General features: G+C 34.9%; 1 pseudogene; it reads left to right on the forward strand.

Annotated features, from left to right (window-relative positions):
- Window positions 1–18,189, forward strand: part of LOC103217552 (large ribosomal subunit protein uL22 pseudogene) — a 129,535-nt pseudogene extending 111,346 nt beyond the window's left edge.
- The last annotated feature ends 544 nt before the right edge of the window (window positions 18,190–18,733 follow it).

Raw genomic sequence — 18,733 nt, forward strand, 5'->3', positions numbered from 1 at the left:
ATGTTTTTAATAAAGTCTGTATTTTATACCATTCCTACTAGTTTTGTTCTCATATGATTTGAAAATATTTGTGATTTTCATCTCTAACCATCAACCCATATCCTGGTTAAATAAAAGGTGATTACAATTCTAATGATTACAGTTAATTTAGAAAGCTGAAAAGAAATTTGAAAAAAAAAGTTTCAGACGAAATAAATTTCATAAAAGTCACAGTACCAAAATATCAGTTATACATAGTTTCAGTTTTTATTGTAAATCAATGTTCCTGTTTTTTTCTGTTGTATTTGTAACACCTTTCAAATCTTTTGAAATATATCAGGTTGTTAGAAGTTTTTCATAAACTCATCTCTAAAAGCTCATAAATATATATGATTTTCTTAAAATAATTTTAAAAAATTGTGGAATTCATCAGGTTTACATGAAGAGTTAACACAGGTTCTGGAATAGAATTTCATAACAATTCCCCATAGCTATCTTCTGCACACCAAACACTTAGGAGGCTAGTTACGGTGAGTTTCTAGTTACTCTTCCACGAGTAACTACTAACTAGTGCTGTGAGACTAGTTACTCTTCTATGCCCAAAATGGAAGAATTATATTATAGCGGTGTGAATAAGCCTACTGAAACTAAAGTTAAAATACCTTCACTATTTCAGAAAATGAATGCCCAGTTAGACTGATGAAGATTTACAAATTAAGGTTATTATTCCGCAATAGAGAAACTTCAAGTAAAATAGGTATCTTGTTTTTACTACGGAAAGCACAAATTCTGAGAGCTAGTTCTATGAAAGAATTAAAAATTTTTTAAGTACAAAAGGAAAAGAGGCAGATATTCAGCACATTAGGTACAAATGAAGAAAACTAATTGAATATAGAGGTATTAAGGTAACATGAAAAGGATAAATGAGGTAATAACTGACTTAAATTACATGCAGTATTTTTAGATTTAAATTTAAAATTCTTATCTGTAGAATTTGCTTGATGAACAAATATTTGTAGATTTCCTTCTTTTAAATGCAGTGTCCTTAATTAATGTTATTTAATTTTATTTATTTACAACCCAAACTTTAAAAACATCTGTCATAACAAAAGCCTGTCTTACCACTTTCATGTTTTTCCAACCAAAAAGAACAACAACAAGGAAAAGCTAGATATGGATAAAAAGAAAATGGGATAGGTTTTCCTCTTGAGTTCAGATCCTTATGAAAAAATAAGCAAAATTATATTTTTCAGCAGGATTCGTTTTATAAAAACACTGTTTTATGGTATATAGACAAAAAGCAATATCAAATAGCAAATGGAAGTTTTGAGAGATGGAATCATCACTTTTCCTATTTTTTAAGTGAATTTTGGCATTTCTAACATGTAAGATCACTGTTTAGCAAAACTTAATGAGCTAAAAAACAATTGTATAAAAGAGTACAAAGTTTCAGTTATGGAGGACAGATATGTTCTGGAGATCTATGTGTACAGCATAGTTAATAATATTGTATTGTATACTTCAAATTTTTAAGAGAGTGAATCTTAAATGTTCTCACCAAACCAAAGTAAATGGTAACTATATGAGGTAATAGATATGTTAATTAACTTTAATTTGATAGTCATTCCACAGTTTAGACATATATCAAAGCATCACATTGTTCACATGTTATTATTGGTCAATTATACCTAAAAAAGAGAAAATAGAAAGTAAAAATGATAAAAAAGATAATTTTATTTAGAAATTGATTACCATGGAATGGAAGCCAGAGCAGTATTGCATAGGTTTCCAAGAGATGTTAGGAGATTATCTCATAATAATTTCTAATGTATGCATTTTTAATAATAAAATCATTTTAATCATTATTAAAGAGTAATAACAAACAGATCATTTATAGGTAAATATATCATTTAGAAATCTTCTAAGTAGCTTTTTCTTTATGGAATGTTTTCAAGATGTTTAAAGTCATATGTACTAATATTTTAAAATGCATGCAATTCATCTTATATTAATTTAAAATATATATAATATAATGAAAGTAGAACACATGAGTTTGTGGTTTACTTTTGACTAATATTGGAAATAATTAGTATATGATTTATTGTGAGTTGATATGAATATACATGCAGAGAGGTTTGCAAATTTGATTTTTTTTTCCTTTTAACATTTTCATGCTTTTTAAAAATCATGCCTGGAGTATGATATTTATTTTTCTGCTGAGTTTTTGAGGAAAATCTTCAACCAGTCATTCTGAAAAGAAAAATGTTTTTTAGGATTTTCAGCATTACTGTCAATATTCTCTCTATTTGTACCAGTTGCAAATAGGCATGTGTTTCCACAAATCTATATTTTCTGTGAGACGTGTTTGAATACATATGACTCACAAAGAATAACTCCCTTGGTGAGAAACAGCAGGTTATGTAGATGGAGAAGTGAGCTGACTGCATGGCAGCTCTTGAGTGGCAAACTGGAAGGACCATCTTCTCAGAGATTCTCTCCATCCAGCTGCCATGATGCTGATCTGCAACAAGCCATGTGAAAACTCAGGTTTTGAACCCTATGTTCTTTTCTGATACTTTCATTGGGAGGAGATGGTTGGGACTATAGCATAAAATATAAGAAATGAAGCCTCTGGAATTAGTACCTTAGCATCTTTCTCCAAAGGACTCTCATTTCAGAGGAACATTCTTAACACGGAAGGCAGAACTCTGGCAGAAGGTAGGCAAGTGACAAGGAAAATACATTAGGTAGTGACAAGGTAGGCAAGTGATGGTAGTGACAAGTGACAAGCTAGCCAAGACAAGGAAAAAGGAAAGGAAATGGGAAAAAATGTTCAATGGAGAAAATAAACGAAATTATGAAGAATTATAAATAAAGGACATGAAAGTGGAAACTATTTAACAGAATAAAGCAATAACTGCATGAAGGACAAGAGAGATAAAAGACATATGAATATAGTGAAAAGTTTAAATCAGAAATAAGCATAGATGGCAATTATGTAAAATAAAATGAAAAATATGCAGTAGAAATAAATTCAGGTGACAATTATTCATATATTTTGTATAATTTTAGTAAAATACCTTGTTTTTCAATTATTCTGAATTGAAGACAATATTTTTAGTGAAACATGCCATTGTTTTTATACTAATTTGGAAGATAGTTAATTCGTTTCCTTTAATTTTGACAATAAGAATATCTAGCACTTACTAATAACTTATGGTAGAATAGACAATTTTTATGCTTGATATATAATCACACATATATTTATGTATGTGTTCATCACAACAGTCCTAGGAAGTAGGCAACACTATTGTGTATACCTTTCAGAGGAGGAAACCAAAGCTGTGATGGGATAACTAAGTTGCCAGATATCACACAAGTTGCAAGTGTCAAGACCAAAGTTTGCTCTGGCAATCTGGCTTCAGAGATAATGTTCTTAGCACATTGTATGCTAAAATAACAGGCTGTCTTTGAAGAACCGGTAATTACTACACACCTATAATTTTCTTATCACTATTTTATTTCTAAGTAGTTAACCATTTTTTCATTAAGTTTAAAATTACCAACTGTCTCCACAAATATATGTTTTACATTTGCAAATATTGCATGCTTAAAATCAGATAAAAACATGTAGTCTTTCTTTAAAAAAGCATATCTAAAGCCTAAAGTTAAAACAATGTTAAATATTAGCATGATTTGAGTTGGAATAAACTGATTTTAAATTGACATTTTAGATTATTTTCTTATGAAAGCCCCTTGTTAATAATAATTCCTACTGGCGATGAACTAGATCCTTTTAAAATATCTGTGAAGAATTCTGAATTAACAGTAAACCACATAAGCAGGTACTGAATTGTGTGTGTGTTTTTTTTTCAGTTTTCACCAATTTTGAGCAGATTCTAAGGAAGAGAGAAACAGGTACCCTTTTTATGGTAACTATGATCTGAAGAAAAATCTTTATCATCATTGTAAGATCTTTAAAAAATAAGCCTGTGTTGTGTTTAAAATATTTTCTTTTTCGAGGGCAAATTTTGAGCCAGTATTTAAAAATGGAGTCTTACTTTTAAAAATCTATAATTTTTAATTTATAACTTTTAATTTTGACAGAATTTCAAACCACAGGGAATTTTGCAAGCATAGTACAATAAATCCTATTTTCCCTTTACCCAGAGTCATGAATTGTTTACATTTTTCCTCACTTGCTTTAGTATTTTATGAATACACATGCACACACACACACACACACACGTATATATATGTTATATTTTTTCTGAACTTTGTAAGAGAAGGTAGACATATGTCTTTCCCTTTAAAAATTTAAATGAATATTCCTAAAAAGGACATTCTTTTTCCTAACCAAGATACAGTTATCAAAATCAGAAAATTTAACAAAGTTATGATACTATTTTCTAATCCAGAGTTCATATGGAAATGTCATCAATTTTTGAGCTTTCTATCCAAACTAAAATCACAGTTTTATTAGATTATTATAACTAGTCTCCTTAAATCTGAAACAGCCTGTCAGTCTGTCTTTGTATTTCCTGAAAATGACCTTTTTTTTTTTTTTAAGATAACAGGCCAATTATTTGTAAAACATTTTCAGTTATTCTACTGTTTCTTCCCAATTAGAATGAGGTCAAGTATTTTGGGCAATAATACTACTGAAGGGAGACTGTGTCTCTCAGTGAATGTTCTCAGAGGTGTCTGATATAGGTTTCTCTCAATATTAATGATGTTGGTTTAGATCATTCAGATGATCTAAGTATCCTCCAGGTTTCACCATTGTAAACTCACTTTTATTTAATATTAAGTATTTTCTTGGAAGATACTTTGGCACTCTATATATATCCTGTTCATCATCAAACTTTTCCCCACTAGTATTAGCATCTGTGTTTTTTTTTTTTTAATGTTATTTTAGATATAGGAATTACATGCGCAGATTTGTTTATGGGAATATTGTCTGATGCCAGCGTTTGGGGTAGGGATCCCGTCACTCTGGTAGTGAGCATGGTACCAGATAGGTAGTTTTCTTAACCCAGCTCCTCCCTCTGCACTCTAGTAGTCCTCAGTGTCTATAGTTCTCATACTTATTTCCATGTATCATAAATGTCACATTGATACCTCCAATTCCAACTCAACACGAGAGGACACATTCTAGTCTTTGCTGTTTCTGTTTTCAACTCTCTTTACAAACATGAAAAATATAGCTCCCACTTTTTTTTTTTTTTTTTTTTAGATGGAGTCTCGCAGTGCTGCCCGGTCACCCAGGCTGGAATGCAATGGTACAATCTTGTCTCACTGCAACGTCTGCCTCCTGAGTTCAAGTGGTTCTCCTGCCTTGGCCTCCTGAGTAGCTGGGATTACAGGTGCCCACCACCCATCTGCCTAATTTTTTATATTTTTTTGTAGAGATGGGGTTTCACTATGTTGGCCAGGCTGGTCTTGACCTCCTGACCTCGTGATCCGCCCGCCTCGGCCTCCCAAAGTGCTGGGATTACAGGCTTGAGCCACCGCTCTGGGCCAGCTCCCACTATTTCTAAAATAAGAATTATCTTCCTCAAGTCTAAAATACACTGAAAATGAGGGGATGTGAAATGCCTGACTAGAGGCACTGGGTACTTACCTCTTACAAAAAGAAGAACCAAAACATTGAGGAATCACACTTCAAATAGATCATCTAAGAGAGAACCATGGACTTCAACAGAGAATTGTCAGGAAATGCCTAAAACAAGAAAGGTGAGGGAAGTGAAATAGTCTATTCTTTCGGAATTAGCTGGGAGCCCAGAGAGACTTCCCAACATAGGGAAAGGAAAATGAGTGATCCACAAAGGTCTACATTCCCACTGCAGACACCTGCAATCTTAGCCACGAGAAAGCCCTTCAACCCTGTGGGCCCTGAGACTAACATAGGGAGCTGCCTGGAGAATGTGCAATGACATTGCTCCAGAGAAAGAGGTCACACTGGGTCTCACACAATCCCCAATTTCTAAGCAGCCACACAAATGTGCCATTCTGGGAGCCCAGCCCACACCATGCTGCTTCCTGCCTTGGAGCCCAATAGACCCTGCATTTCCACATCCCAGGAGCTTCACATTTCTGCTGCTGCTAGGACCAAGGCATAAACCAATGGCATTGACCCTGCTTCCCCCCAGCAGCAGAGCAACCATGCATTTATAAATTCCCCGAGGACAGGTTACCATGCTTATAACTATCAACTGTGGTTGAAATGCCTGTTCCCTGAGCACCCACCTATGGCTGCTGCCACTGAAAACAAAACCTCTGTCAGAGCTGCAGTGCAGCTACAGAAACCCTGCCTGAGCATTTTGCTGAGGGCCTAGGGATCATTCTGCCCCTGCCTGTCATAGTCAGCTCTGCCATGTACCACTGGAGCCCCTGATGACAGGCTTGCCAGGCCCAGCTCGACTCTAGCCCTATGGCTTCACATTTGTTTAGTCCAGTCAAACAAAATTTAAAATAAGAAAATGAACAAAATGTATATGACATATGGGATGCCATAAAGAACCCAAATATTTGAATTTAGGGGTCCAAGAAATCTAAAACCAAATTGATAGACAATATTTTTGACAACATAATAGCTAAAATCTTCCCAATCTAGCAAGATGTTTATACATTCACATACAGGAAGCTAAGAAACTCGCAAATAGATACAATTCAAACAGGTTTCCTCCACAGCATATTGTAGTCAAACTGTCAAAAGTCAAAGACAAAGGGAGAATTCTAAAAACAGCAAGAGAAATATATCTAATCACTTATAACGGAACCCTATCAGGTTAACAGCAGATTTCTCAGCAGGAAATTTCTAAACCAGGGGAGATTGGGATGATACATTAAAAGAAAAAAAATCATATATACTACATCCAGCACAGTTATCCTTCATAAATGAAGAAGATATAAAGTCTTTTCCAGACAAGCAAAAGCTGAGGCCATTCATCACCACCTAACTGGCCCTACAAGAAAGGCTTAAGAGAATTCTACACATGGAAGCAAAAGGATGATATCTAATATCATGAAAACACAAAAAAGTACAAAATTCACTCACAGGATAAATACACAATTTTTTGAATTGGTGATGAGAAAGGGCTCAAATGTTAAACTAAAGAAAACTACCAAACCACAGAGATAAACAATAAGAGAGAAAGAAGGCAAAAAATAATACACAAAACAAACAGAAATCAGTTCATAAAATGACAGGAATAAGCTTTCACATATCAGCAATAACTTGAATGTAAATGAAATAAACTTTCCAGTTACAAACTGTAGACTGACTGAATGGAGAAAACAACACAAGATTCACCCATATGCTACCTACAAGAAACTCATCTCACCTATAAAGAGACAGATTGAAAGCAGAGGAACATAAAAAATATTCTACACTAATGGAAACCAAAAGCGAGCAGAGAATAACTATACTTTTATCAAATAAAACAGATAATAGAAACAAAATAAAAGAGAGACAATTATAAAATTGTCTTTATCACTATAACATAAAGGGATTAATTCAACAAGAGGATATAACAATTCTAAGCATATGTGCAATCACACTAGAACACTTAGATATACAAAGCAAATATTGTTAGATATAAAGGGAGAGATAGACTCTAATAGAATAAGTGATGGGGACTTGAAGATCCCACTCTCAACATTAGGCACATCATGTAGTCAGAAAAATAACAAAGGAATAGTACCAGCTCCTCTTTGTACCTCTGGTAGAATTTGGCTGTGAATCTGTCTGGTCCTGAGCTTTTTTGGGGTTGGTAGGCTATTAATTACTGCCTCAATTTCAGAACTTGTTATTGGTCTATTCAGGGATTTAACTTTCTGATTTAGTCTTGGGAGGGTATATGTGTCCAGGAATTCATTTATTTCTTCTAGATTTTCTAGTTTATTTGCATAGAGGTATTTATATTATTCTTTGATGGTAGTTTGTATTTATTTGGGATCAGTGGTGATATCCCATTTATCATTTTTTTTTTATTGTGTCTACTTGATTATTCTCTCTTTTCTTCTCTATTAGCCTGGCTAGCAGTCTATTTATTCTGTTAATCTTTTCCAAAAAAACAGCTCCTGGATCCATTGATTTTTGAAGGGTTTTTCATGTCTCTATCTCCTTCAGCTCTGGTCTGATCTTAGTTACTTCTTGTCTTCTGTTAGCTTCTGAATTTGTTTGCTCTTGCTTCTCTAGTTATTTGTTTTTTTATTATTATTTTTATTTTTTGAGATGGAGTCTCGCTCTGTTGCCCATGCTGGAGTCCAGTAGCGGAATCTCAGCTCACTGCAACCTCCATCCCTCCAGGTTTAAGCAATTCTCTGCCTCAGCCTCTGGAGTAGCTGGGATTACAGGCGCATGCCATCACGCCTGGCTAATTTTTATGTATTTTTAGTAGAGACGGGGTTTCACCATCTTGGCCAGACTGGTCTTGAACTCCTGACCTTGTGATCCACCCGCCTCGGCCTCCCAAAGTGCTAGGATTACAGGCGTGAGCCACCGCGCCTGGCCTAGTTCTTTTATTTGTTATGTTAGGGTGTCAATTTTAAATCTTTCCCGCTTTCTCCTGTGGGCATTTAGTGCTATAAATTTCCCTCTAAACACTGCTTTAGCTGTGTCCCAGAGATTGTGGCATGTCATGTCTTTGTTTTCTTTGGTTTCAAAGGACTTATTTATTTCTGTCCTAATTTCATTATTTACCCAGTAGCCATTCAGGAGTATGTTGTTCAGTTTCCATGTAGTTGTGAGGTTTTGTGTGAGTTTCTTAATCCTGGGTTCTAATTTGATTGCACTGTGGTCTAAGAGACTGTTATGATTTCCATTCTTTTGAATATGCTGAGGGGTGTTTTACTTCCAATAACGTGGTTATTTTAGAATAAGTGCTATGTAGTGCTGAGGAGAATGTATATTCTGTTGATTTGGGGTGGAGAGTTCTGTAAATGTCTATCAGGTCTGCTTGGTCCAGAGCTCAGTTCAAGTCCTGAATATCCTTGTTAATTTTCTGTCTCATTGATCTGTCTAATATTGACAGTGGGGTGTTAAAGTCTCTCACTATTACTGTGTGGGAGACTACGTCTCTTTGTAGGTCTCTAAGAACTTGCTTTGTGAATCTGGGTGCTCCTGTATTGGGTGCATATATTTTTCAGATAGTTAGCTCTTCTTGTTGCATTTATCCCTTTACCATTATGTAATGCCCTAACTCATTGTATGAGGCCAGCATCATTCTGATACCAAAACATGGCAGAAACAACAAAAAGAGAAAATTTCAGAACAATATCCCTGATGAACATCAATGCAAAAATCCTCCATAAAATACTGGCAAGCCAAACCCAGCAGCACATTAAAAGGCTTATCCACCATGATCAAGTCAACTTCATCCCTGGGATGCAAGGCTGGTTCAACATATGCAAATCAATAAATGTAATCCATCACATAAACAGAACCAACGACAAAAACCACATGATTATCTGAATAGATGCAGAAAAGACCTTTGATAAAATTCAACACCCTTTCATACTAAAAACACTTAATAAACTAGGTATTGATGGAGTATATCTCAAAATAGTAAGAGCTGTTTATGACAAACCCACAGGCAATATCATACTGAATGGGCAAAAGCTGGAAGCACTCCCTTTGAAAACCAGCACAAAACAAGTATGCCCTCTCTCACCACTTCTATTCAAAATAGTATTGGAAGTTCTGGCCAGGGAAATCAAGCACAAGAAAAAAATAAAGGTATTCAAATATATATTTTTTATATTGCTTACTGATATAAGCAATATCAGCAAAGTCTCAGGATACAAAATCAATGTGCAAAAATCACAAGCATTCCTATACAAAAATAATAGAAAAACAGAGAGCCAAATCATGAGTGAACTCCCATTCACAATTGCTACAAAGAGAATAAAATACCTAGGAATACAACTTACAAGTGATGTGAAGGACCTCTTCAAGGAGAACTAGAAACTACTGTTCAAGAAAATAAGAGAGGACACAAACAAATGGAAAAACATTCCATAGGGATAGGAAGAATCAATACTATGAAAATGGCCATACTGCCCAAAGTAATTTATATATTCAGTGCTATTGCCATTAAACTACCACTGACTTTCTTCACAGAATTAGAAAAAAAAACTAGTTTAAATTTTATATGGAACCAAAAAAAAAAAGCCCATATAGCCCAGACAATCCTAAGCAAAAAGAACAAAGCTAGAGGCATCATGCTACCTGACTTCAAACTATACTACAAGGATACAGTAACCAAAACAGCATGGTACTGGTACAAAAAGAGATATATAGACCAATGGAACAGAAGAGAGGCCTCAGAAATAACGCTGAACATCTACAATCATCTGATCTTTTACAAACCTGACAAAAGCAAACAATGAAAAAAGGATTCCCTATTTAATAAATGGTGTTGGGAAAACTGGCTAGCCATATGCTGAAAACTGAAACTGGACCCCTTTTTTACACCATATACAAAAATTAACTCAGGATGGATTAAAGATTTAAATGTAAGATCTAAAACCATAAAACCCCTAGAAGGAAATCTAAGCAATACCATTCAGGACATAGGCATTGGCTAACACTTCATTACTAACAAACAAAAACCGACTGCAACAAAAGTGAAAATTAACAAATGGGATGTAATTAAACTAAAGTGCTTCTGCACAGAAAAAACAAACAAACAACAACAAAAAAAACTATCATCAGAGTGAACAGGCAACTGGCAGAATAGGAGAACATTTTTGCAATCTATTGATCTGACAAAGGGCTAATATCTAGAATCTACAAGGAACTTAAACAAATTTACAAGAAAAAGCAAACAACTCCATCAAAAAGTGGGCAAAGGATATGAACAGACACCTCCCAAAAGAAGACATTTATCCGGCCAACAAACATATTTTAAAAAGAAACATATCATCACTGGTCATAGAGAAATGCCAATCAAACCCACAGTGAGATATCATCTCATGCCAGTTAGAATGGTGATCATTAAAAAGTCAGGAAACAACAGATGCTGGGGAGGATGCAGAGAAATAGGAATGCTTTTACACTGTTGCTGGGAATGTAAATTAGTTCAACCTTTGTGGAATACAGTGTGGTGATTCCTCAAGGATCTAGAACTAGAAATACCATTTGATCCAGCAATCGCATTACTGGGTATATACCCAAAGGATTATAAATCATTCTACTATAAAGACACATGCACACGTATGTTTATTGCAGCACTATTTACAGTAGCAAAGACCTGGGACCAATTCAAATGCCCATCAATGTTAAATTGGATAAAGAAAATGTGGCACATGTACACCATGAAATACTATGCTGCTATAAAAAAGTAGGAGTTCATGTTTTTTGCAGGGACATGGATGAAGCTGGAAACCATCATTCTCAGCAAACTAATACAGGAAAAGAAAACCAAACACTGCATGTTCTCACTCATATGTGAGCGTTGAACAATGAGAACATATGGACATAGGGAGGAAATATCACACACCGGAACCTGTCAGGGACTGGGGGGCAAGAGAAGGGATAACATTAAGAGAAATATCTAATGTAGATGACAGGTTGATGGGTTCAGCAAACCACCATGGCACATGTGTACCTATGTAACAAACCTGCACCTTCTGTACATGTATCCCAGAACTTAAGTATAATTTAAAAAGAGAGAGAAAATTAAGAAAGAAACACTGGATTTAAACAGTACTTTAGACAAAATGTACCTAACAGACGTATACAGAGCATTTATTATAACAGCTACACAAGACACATTATTCTCCACAGCACATGGAACATTAGCTAGGAGAACCTAGAAATGAAACTACAGATTTATAGCCTACTGATTTTTGACAAAGACATCAAGAAGATACCTTGAGAAAAGAAAACCTTCTTCAGTAAGTGGTGCTACCAAAATTGGATATCCATGTTAAAAATAATGAAAATGGACCCTCTTTCTCACCATATAAGAAAATCAACTCAATATGAATTATAATTTTAGAGGGACTAAAATTATAAAACTACCATAAGAGAAATAGGTGAAACAGTTCAGAACAGTGATCTAGACAAATAATGTATGCCTAAGACCTTTAAAATATAGCCACCTTACAAAAAATAGATAAATAGTACTATATCAAACTAAAAAGCTTCTGCTCAGCAAAGGAAACAATCATAGAGTAAAGAAACAACAAGTTAAATTGGAGAAAATATTTGCAAACTGTTCATCCAGCAAAGAACTATCATCCAGAACACGCAAGGAACTCAAGCAACTTAATAGCAAAAAAGAAAAGGAATAATCTCATTACAAAGCAGGCAAAGGACATGGATAGACATTTTTTCAAAAGAAGACATACAAATGACCCACAAGTACATGAAAAAAATCATCAACATCAACAGTCATCACAGAAATGCAAATCAAAACCACAAGATAGCATCTTATCCCAGTTAGAATGGCAATTATTAAAAAGAAAAAAGTGACTGGTAAGAATATGGAGAACAGGTAACTCTTACACACTAATGATGGGAAAGCAAATTAGTACAACCACTGTGAAAAATAGTATGGAATTGAAAAACATTAAAAACCAAAAAATAGAACTGCCATATGATCCAGCAATCCCATTACAAGGCGTTTACCTAAAAAAAAATCAGTATATCAAATAGATACCTACATTCCCATGTTTATTGAAGCCCTATTCACAACAGCAAAGATACAGATCAGCCTAAGTGTTCAGCAAGGAATGAATGGATAAGGAAAATGTGGTATGTATATACATTGGAATACTTTTAAAAAGAATAAAATCATGTCATTTGCAGCATTTATGACACTAGAGGTCACTATGTTAATTGAAATAAGCCAGGCAGAAAAAGAAAACTATCACATGTTCGCTCTCATATGTGGGAGCTAAAAAAAGTGGATCTTATGAAGATAGAAGATAGATTGTTGGTTACCAGAGGGTGAACAGGTTACCAGGAAGGGTTAGATAGAAAAAATAAGACCTAGTGTTTGATAGATCAATAGGATGAGTACAATTAACAACAAAGTGTTGTATGTTTCAAAATAGCTAGAAGAGAGGACTTAAAATGTCTTCAATGCATAGTAATAATAAATTTTCAAGTATGGACACTTCAAATACTCTGACATAATCATTACATATTTTACACATGTAACAAAATATCACATGTACCCCATAAATAGGTAGAGATATTATATATTCATAACACAGTAAATTAAATAAAATATACAAAAACCAATTTCAATATTGCTAACATATAACACTGCACAAAGCAAATCTAATTACTATAGATTAATGTACACCTACAATGGCTTTTAATTCTATATTAGGAACATTTTCATGAATTCAAATCCACAAACTATATATTTAAAATGAATAATCAATGTATGTGACTAAAGCATACATTTGTGAATTCTTCATTAATATGCTTCATATAATAAACTTCCTAATAGTCTTCTACACATAAATATTTCTGAAATTTAAAAAATATTGATAAAATAAAGCTAACTGAACAAGGATTCTTAACATGATTTGGTCTTTTTAACTTTATGTCAAATGATACAGAAGGACAATTAAGCTAACTAATAGTACTGTCAGACTTTAAAAGGTCAGTCTTCATAGGAGGGTAAAAATATCTCAAAACTAACAATATCATTATTATTTTACACAAAATTTAGGTTTGATCTTTTTTTTTTTTAGTGAATACTTATTTCCTCCTGAAATAAAATGTAATATTTAACCATTAAGAAAAATTTAGGAAATGTGTAAAAAAAAAAAATCCTTAAAATCTTAAACTAATTCTTATTCCTTTCAGTCAGAGATGTGATACTCACTGCTAACATGGAACCTTGTAGTTTACTGGCAAAGAACATGGATGTTTAAGTCAGAACTGGATTCTTATTTCGACACAGCTATTTGCTAGCAATGTAATGTTAAGCTTATTGCTTAATCTCTATAAGCCATAGCTTTATGACCTACAAAAACTTTCATTATCTTAATCATACAATTGTATTCACTAAGAAGGAATTTCTGACATATCACAAAGTACATTTTACATATAGTAGTACTCAGTAAAATTTCCCCTGAGAAATGTTTAACATATAACAATGAGAAAAGTTGTAGAATATAATACTGTATATACAGTAAAATCATCATTTGAAACATGGCCTTATGAAACATGATCTTATAATCTATAGTAAATGTAAAATATTTGAAACATGATTTTGTGTAATTAATGAGAAATTCAATATTCTAATAATTCATTGCACATCCCAGAATATTCATTCTTTCATTCTACAAATATCAAATGATTGACTATGTGTAGTGAGCTTGGTGCAAGGTGAACAATATACTTGAAAAGGACAAAGTTCCTGCCTTCATGATGCTTACCGCTTAGTGGAGTAGTTATACAACACAAAGAAACAAACATGTACTTACAAAATGTGATATACCATATGAAAATAAATGAAACACTAAATGGATTCATCGCTCTCTCTCTCTCTCCCCTCCAAGCCATCTTTTTCCTTTTTCTTCATCTATCAATATATTGACAGAAGTTAGAAAAAGGTTTATTTTTGAGACTCAGTCTCACTCTGTCACTCAGGCTGGAGTGCAGTGGCATGATCTCAGTTCACTGCAACCTCTGCCTCCTGGGTTCAAGCAATTCTCCTGCCTCGGCCTCCCTAGTAACTAGGATTACAGACAAATGCTACCCTGCCCGGCTAATTTCTATATTTTCAGTAGAGACGTGGTTTCGCCATGTTGGCCAGGCTGGTCTCAAACTCCTGACCTCAAGTGATCTACCCACTTAGGCCTCCGAAAGAAGGGTTTACACCTGGGATTACAGGTGTGAGCCACCACACCCAGCTGGAAAAGGCATTTTCAATGGCCCATTTGCTTAATTGATACTGAATTCTCAAAAAGCCAACCACGCAAGTGATGAAGGAAAGAACATTCCTGGTAGAAGAAATAATATGTGGAAATTTTTGTAGATCAAAACTTGATTCGAGTCACTCTCCCTCTTTCTTTTGACATTATCCAATTAGAATAATTTCTTTTATTTGCTGAAATTCCAATAGCTCTACTCTGTTAATTCTGAGGTAAGAAACAGTCCTCCAGTTTTGTTATGTGACAATCAATGTCTCATTTCAATAACCGGACATCATACAAAGTGTTATTCAAAATAAAAATTAAATCAATGTTACTTTTTCCCTTTCCCTTGCTCAAGCTGCTTCAGATTGGAAGCCCACACCTACCCCAGGATGTTTTCCAACTGGAAAATGATATGATGGGTTAATCCTGCTCTCTATCTCTATCTCGCTAGTAGAATGCATACTCTGTCAGAAAGGTTCTTTGGTGGCATATTTATCTTCTGTCCTGGAGCTCCCCAAGTGCCTACTTTCTCTCTGACCTGAACATCCAGGACTTTCAATTAGATGACCCAAGACTACCCCACTGTGATTCTTTCTCCCGAGTGATCTACACTTTCTTTTGTGGCAACACTCACTACCTCCTGACCCTCCAGTCTCTAAGATATTGTGCAGGTGCTTCTGCACCCTTCTGGCTGCCACACCAGTCAGCCCTTTGCTTGCTTTCCAGATTTCTAAAGGCAGGATTCAGACATAATGCTACAGTCTGTCTAAACCCAATATAAACCCAATAAATACACCGTTTTCTCCCCAGGCCTAGACAAAACAAACATGATTATCTTGCTTCTGTATGTCAGTAAGGTGAGCAACACCATTCTCCCCTGAATAAACACACTAAAATTCCTGGGTGTTGTCCTTGATAGTCTGTTTTTCTTTATCCTTCATCATATCTTTAAGTTCAGCCTGTCACAAACATTCAATGACACCATCGATATCTAGTATATGTCAACCTCTTTCTTCCCTGAATGCACACAAAAGTCTCCTAACTTGTCTGTTTCTGTCAGTTCAGTTTTCCTGTCATTTAATACTGTTTCTTCTCTTTGCTACTTGAGTTATTTTTCTAAGTGCAAATCTATTGTCATTTCCTTGTATAACATTTTTAATGGCTCTTCATTCCATAACTAGAGACTGAACTGTTCTCAGTTTTTCTATGTTGCTGTATTTCCTGTCCTGAATAACCCATCCCTCATATTCCTTCTTGCCAATTATGTGACTCACTCCTTCTCACACTTTAATCTTGATTTAGACTACAGAACTCTGTCTGACCCCTTGCTCTACTCTCAAAGCTCCCCTTTACTTCAGTCTAATTCTCTTATCATGCACTTAAGCCATCATTTATATTTGCTTTCTTTTTATAACTTAATAATCCTTAATAAGTCATCACTTCCTTGACAGTAGGAATCATGTCTTATTTTCATCATGGTATCAAGAGTATACAATACAACTCCTGGCAAACTGTTAGTGTTTAATTGATATTTGTGGAATTAATTAATGAGTAGGTCAATAAGTGTAATGGTGGGTAACTCAGTATCTAGATGAAACACACCGTCTCAGGAGCTTTTTCTTTGCCAAGACTCCAGTCCCAATTCCCAGCCTTTAACAGTCTCAGCTTTAATTTGAGGAAAAATGACTTTGATAGACCAGTTTTGGTCCATTATGTAGTTTCCACTTAATAAATAGAATTAAATAATTTCAATTAAGAAGGCTCATGTGAATATTGATGCATTATCAGTTGATACTTAGTTAATTGACTAAAAGTCTTCAATGGTGCCCGAGTCATAGTCAGAGTTCTGGCATTGAGGAGGTTTAGAGTTATTATTTACTAAGAAGAGAGTTATATAGAGATAAATCACAGGAGATGGTACTATCCCCTTATATGAAGCTTACATTATACAGAAGGGAGGAGTATACTATAAGAATAAATTTTGAGTTCTATGCAGAAAAATTACATATGGATACAGGAGGGAATTTTATGGAGAAGTGATAATCTAAATAAATGGTGAAGGAATTCTCTGAAAATGAGTAAACTATGTGTACATTTGAAGGAAATGCCTCAATGGCAGAGCTATTTACAAAGCAAAGGCTCTGAGGTGCCAGTATGTTTAGTATGTTTAAGAAATCACAAAGACAAGCATGACTGGGACAAAGTAAATGAAGGAGGGAGTGAATTAATACAATCCAGAAAACCTAAAATATTTCTTTTAACTTGCTTTGTTTGAAGTCCAATCCCAAATGAATTTGTCAAAGAAATCTGATTTGTCCAACCTTAGTTATTTGACAACTACAGGTTAATCCACTCTACTGAGGAAGGAGGAGTCATAATAAATATTTCTTGCAGTGTCTTATCTTTTTAAACAAAGAAGAAATTTAAGACAAGTGTGCTGGGGTCGGGAGGGGAGTGTCTGGATGGTTGTACAAATCATATCAAGATTGTCTTCTCTGTGGGTGTAAAAGGACAGCTCTTTAGGGGAAAATCCCTCAGACTTCTGGACAGGGGCTTAGACCTAGATTATGTGACACTGTATAGAGGAGGCTAAGTATAAGGAAAATCTCACAGATTTACATAATACTGAGACTGGAAAGGAAGCTAGGAATTTTCCTGTTCAGTCATTATATTAAAAATGAAGTAAGGCTCTTTCCCTAAGCGGCCTGAAGTAATCTGTGAAAATGGTTCGCTATTCACTTGACCTGGAGAACCCCATGAAATCATGCAAATCAAGAGGTTCCAATCTTCGTGTTCACTTTAAGAACACGCGTGAAACTGCCCAGGCCATCAAGGGTATGCATATTCGAAAAGCCACGAAGTATCTGAAAGATGTCACTTTACAGAAACAATACCTACCATTCCGACGTTACGATGGTAGAGTTGGCAGGTGTGCCCAGGCCAAGCAGTGGGGCCAGACACAAGGTCGGTGGCCCAAAAAGAGTGCTGAATTTTTGCTGCACATGCTTAAAAACACAGAGAGTAATGCTGAACTTAAGGGTTTAGATGTAGATTCTCTGGTCATCGAGCATATCCAAGTGAACAAAGCACCTAAGATGCGCCGACGGACCCACAGAGCTCATGGTCGGATTAACCCATACATGAGCTCTCCCTGCCACATTGGGATGATCCTTACTGAAAAGGAACAGATTGTTCCTAAACCAGAAGAGGAGGTTGCCCAGAAGAAAAAGATATCCCAGAAGAAACTGAAGAAACCAAAACTTATGGCACGGGAGTAAATTCAGCATTAAAATAAATGTAATTAAAAGGAAAAAAAAATGAAGTAAAGAAACTTCAGAGGCTAAGTGACTTTTTTTCAGTTTGGTATACATGGCTAATTAGTGCCAGCCCACAGACCAAACACGTATCTTTTGATTTCCTATTCAATTTGGCATAGAAAATAATGTGACTGAGTTCTGAGAAAGCACAACTTTTCTGGAGAGTCCCTAAGAATACTTCCAAACACAATTAATTAAAATAGAACTAGTGGCAATGTTAAGATACATCAGAAAATAGCATGAAAAACAGAATAAATTTAATGTACATCAAAGTACGTCATCATGGGAATGGCTCTTGAACCAAACCCTGAAGGAGAATAGTGTGGCCTCAAATCATTTCAGAGCCTAGGGCATGAAACTTCCATGAAAAATGCTGTTTGTCTGAATTCTTAGAGTGAAATATAGGCATTCATTAAAGTAAAATGTCATAAGGAAAAAGAGAAGCCCAGCAAAATTTTTTGTGCAAAATTTTCTCACTGTGGTAATGCAGTTAGAAAAAAATAGAAAAAGCTGTGAGTTTAAGCTCTGGAGTCTGAATTATCTTT

Source organism: Chlorocebus sabaeus, chromosome 10 (assembly GCF_047675955.1).
Source record: "Chlorocebus sabaeus isolate Y175 chromosome 10, mChlSab1.0.hap1, whole genome shotgun sequence".
Taxonomy (NCBI): Eukaryota; Metazoa; Chordata; class Mammalia; order Primates; family Cercopithecidae; genus Chlorocebus; species Chlorocebus sabaeus.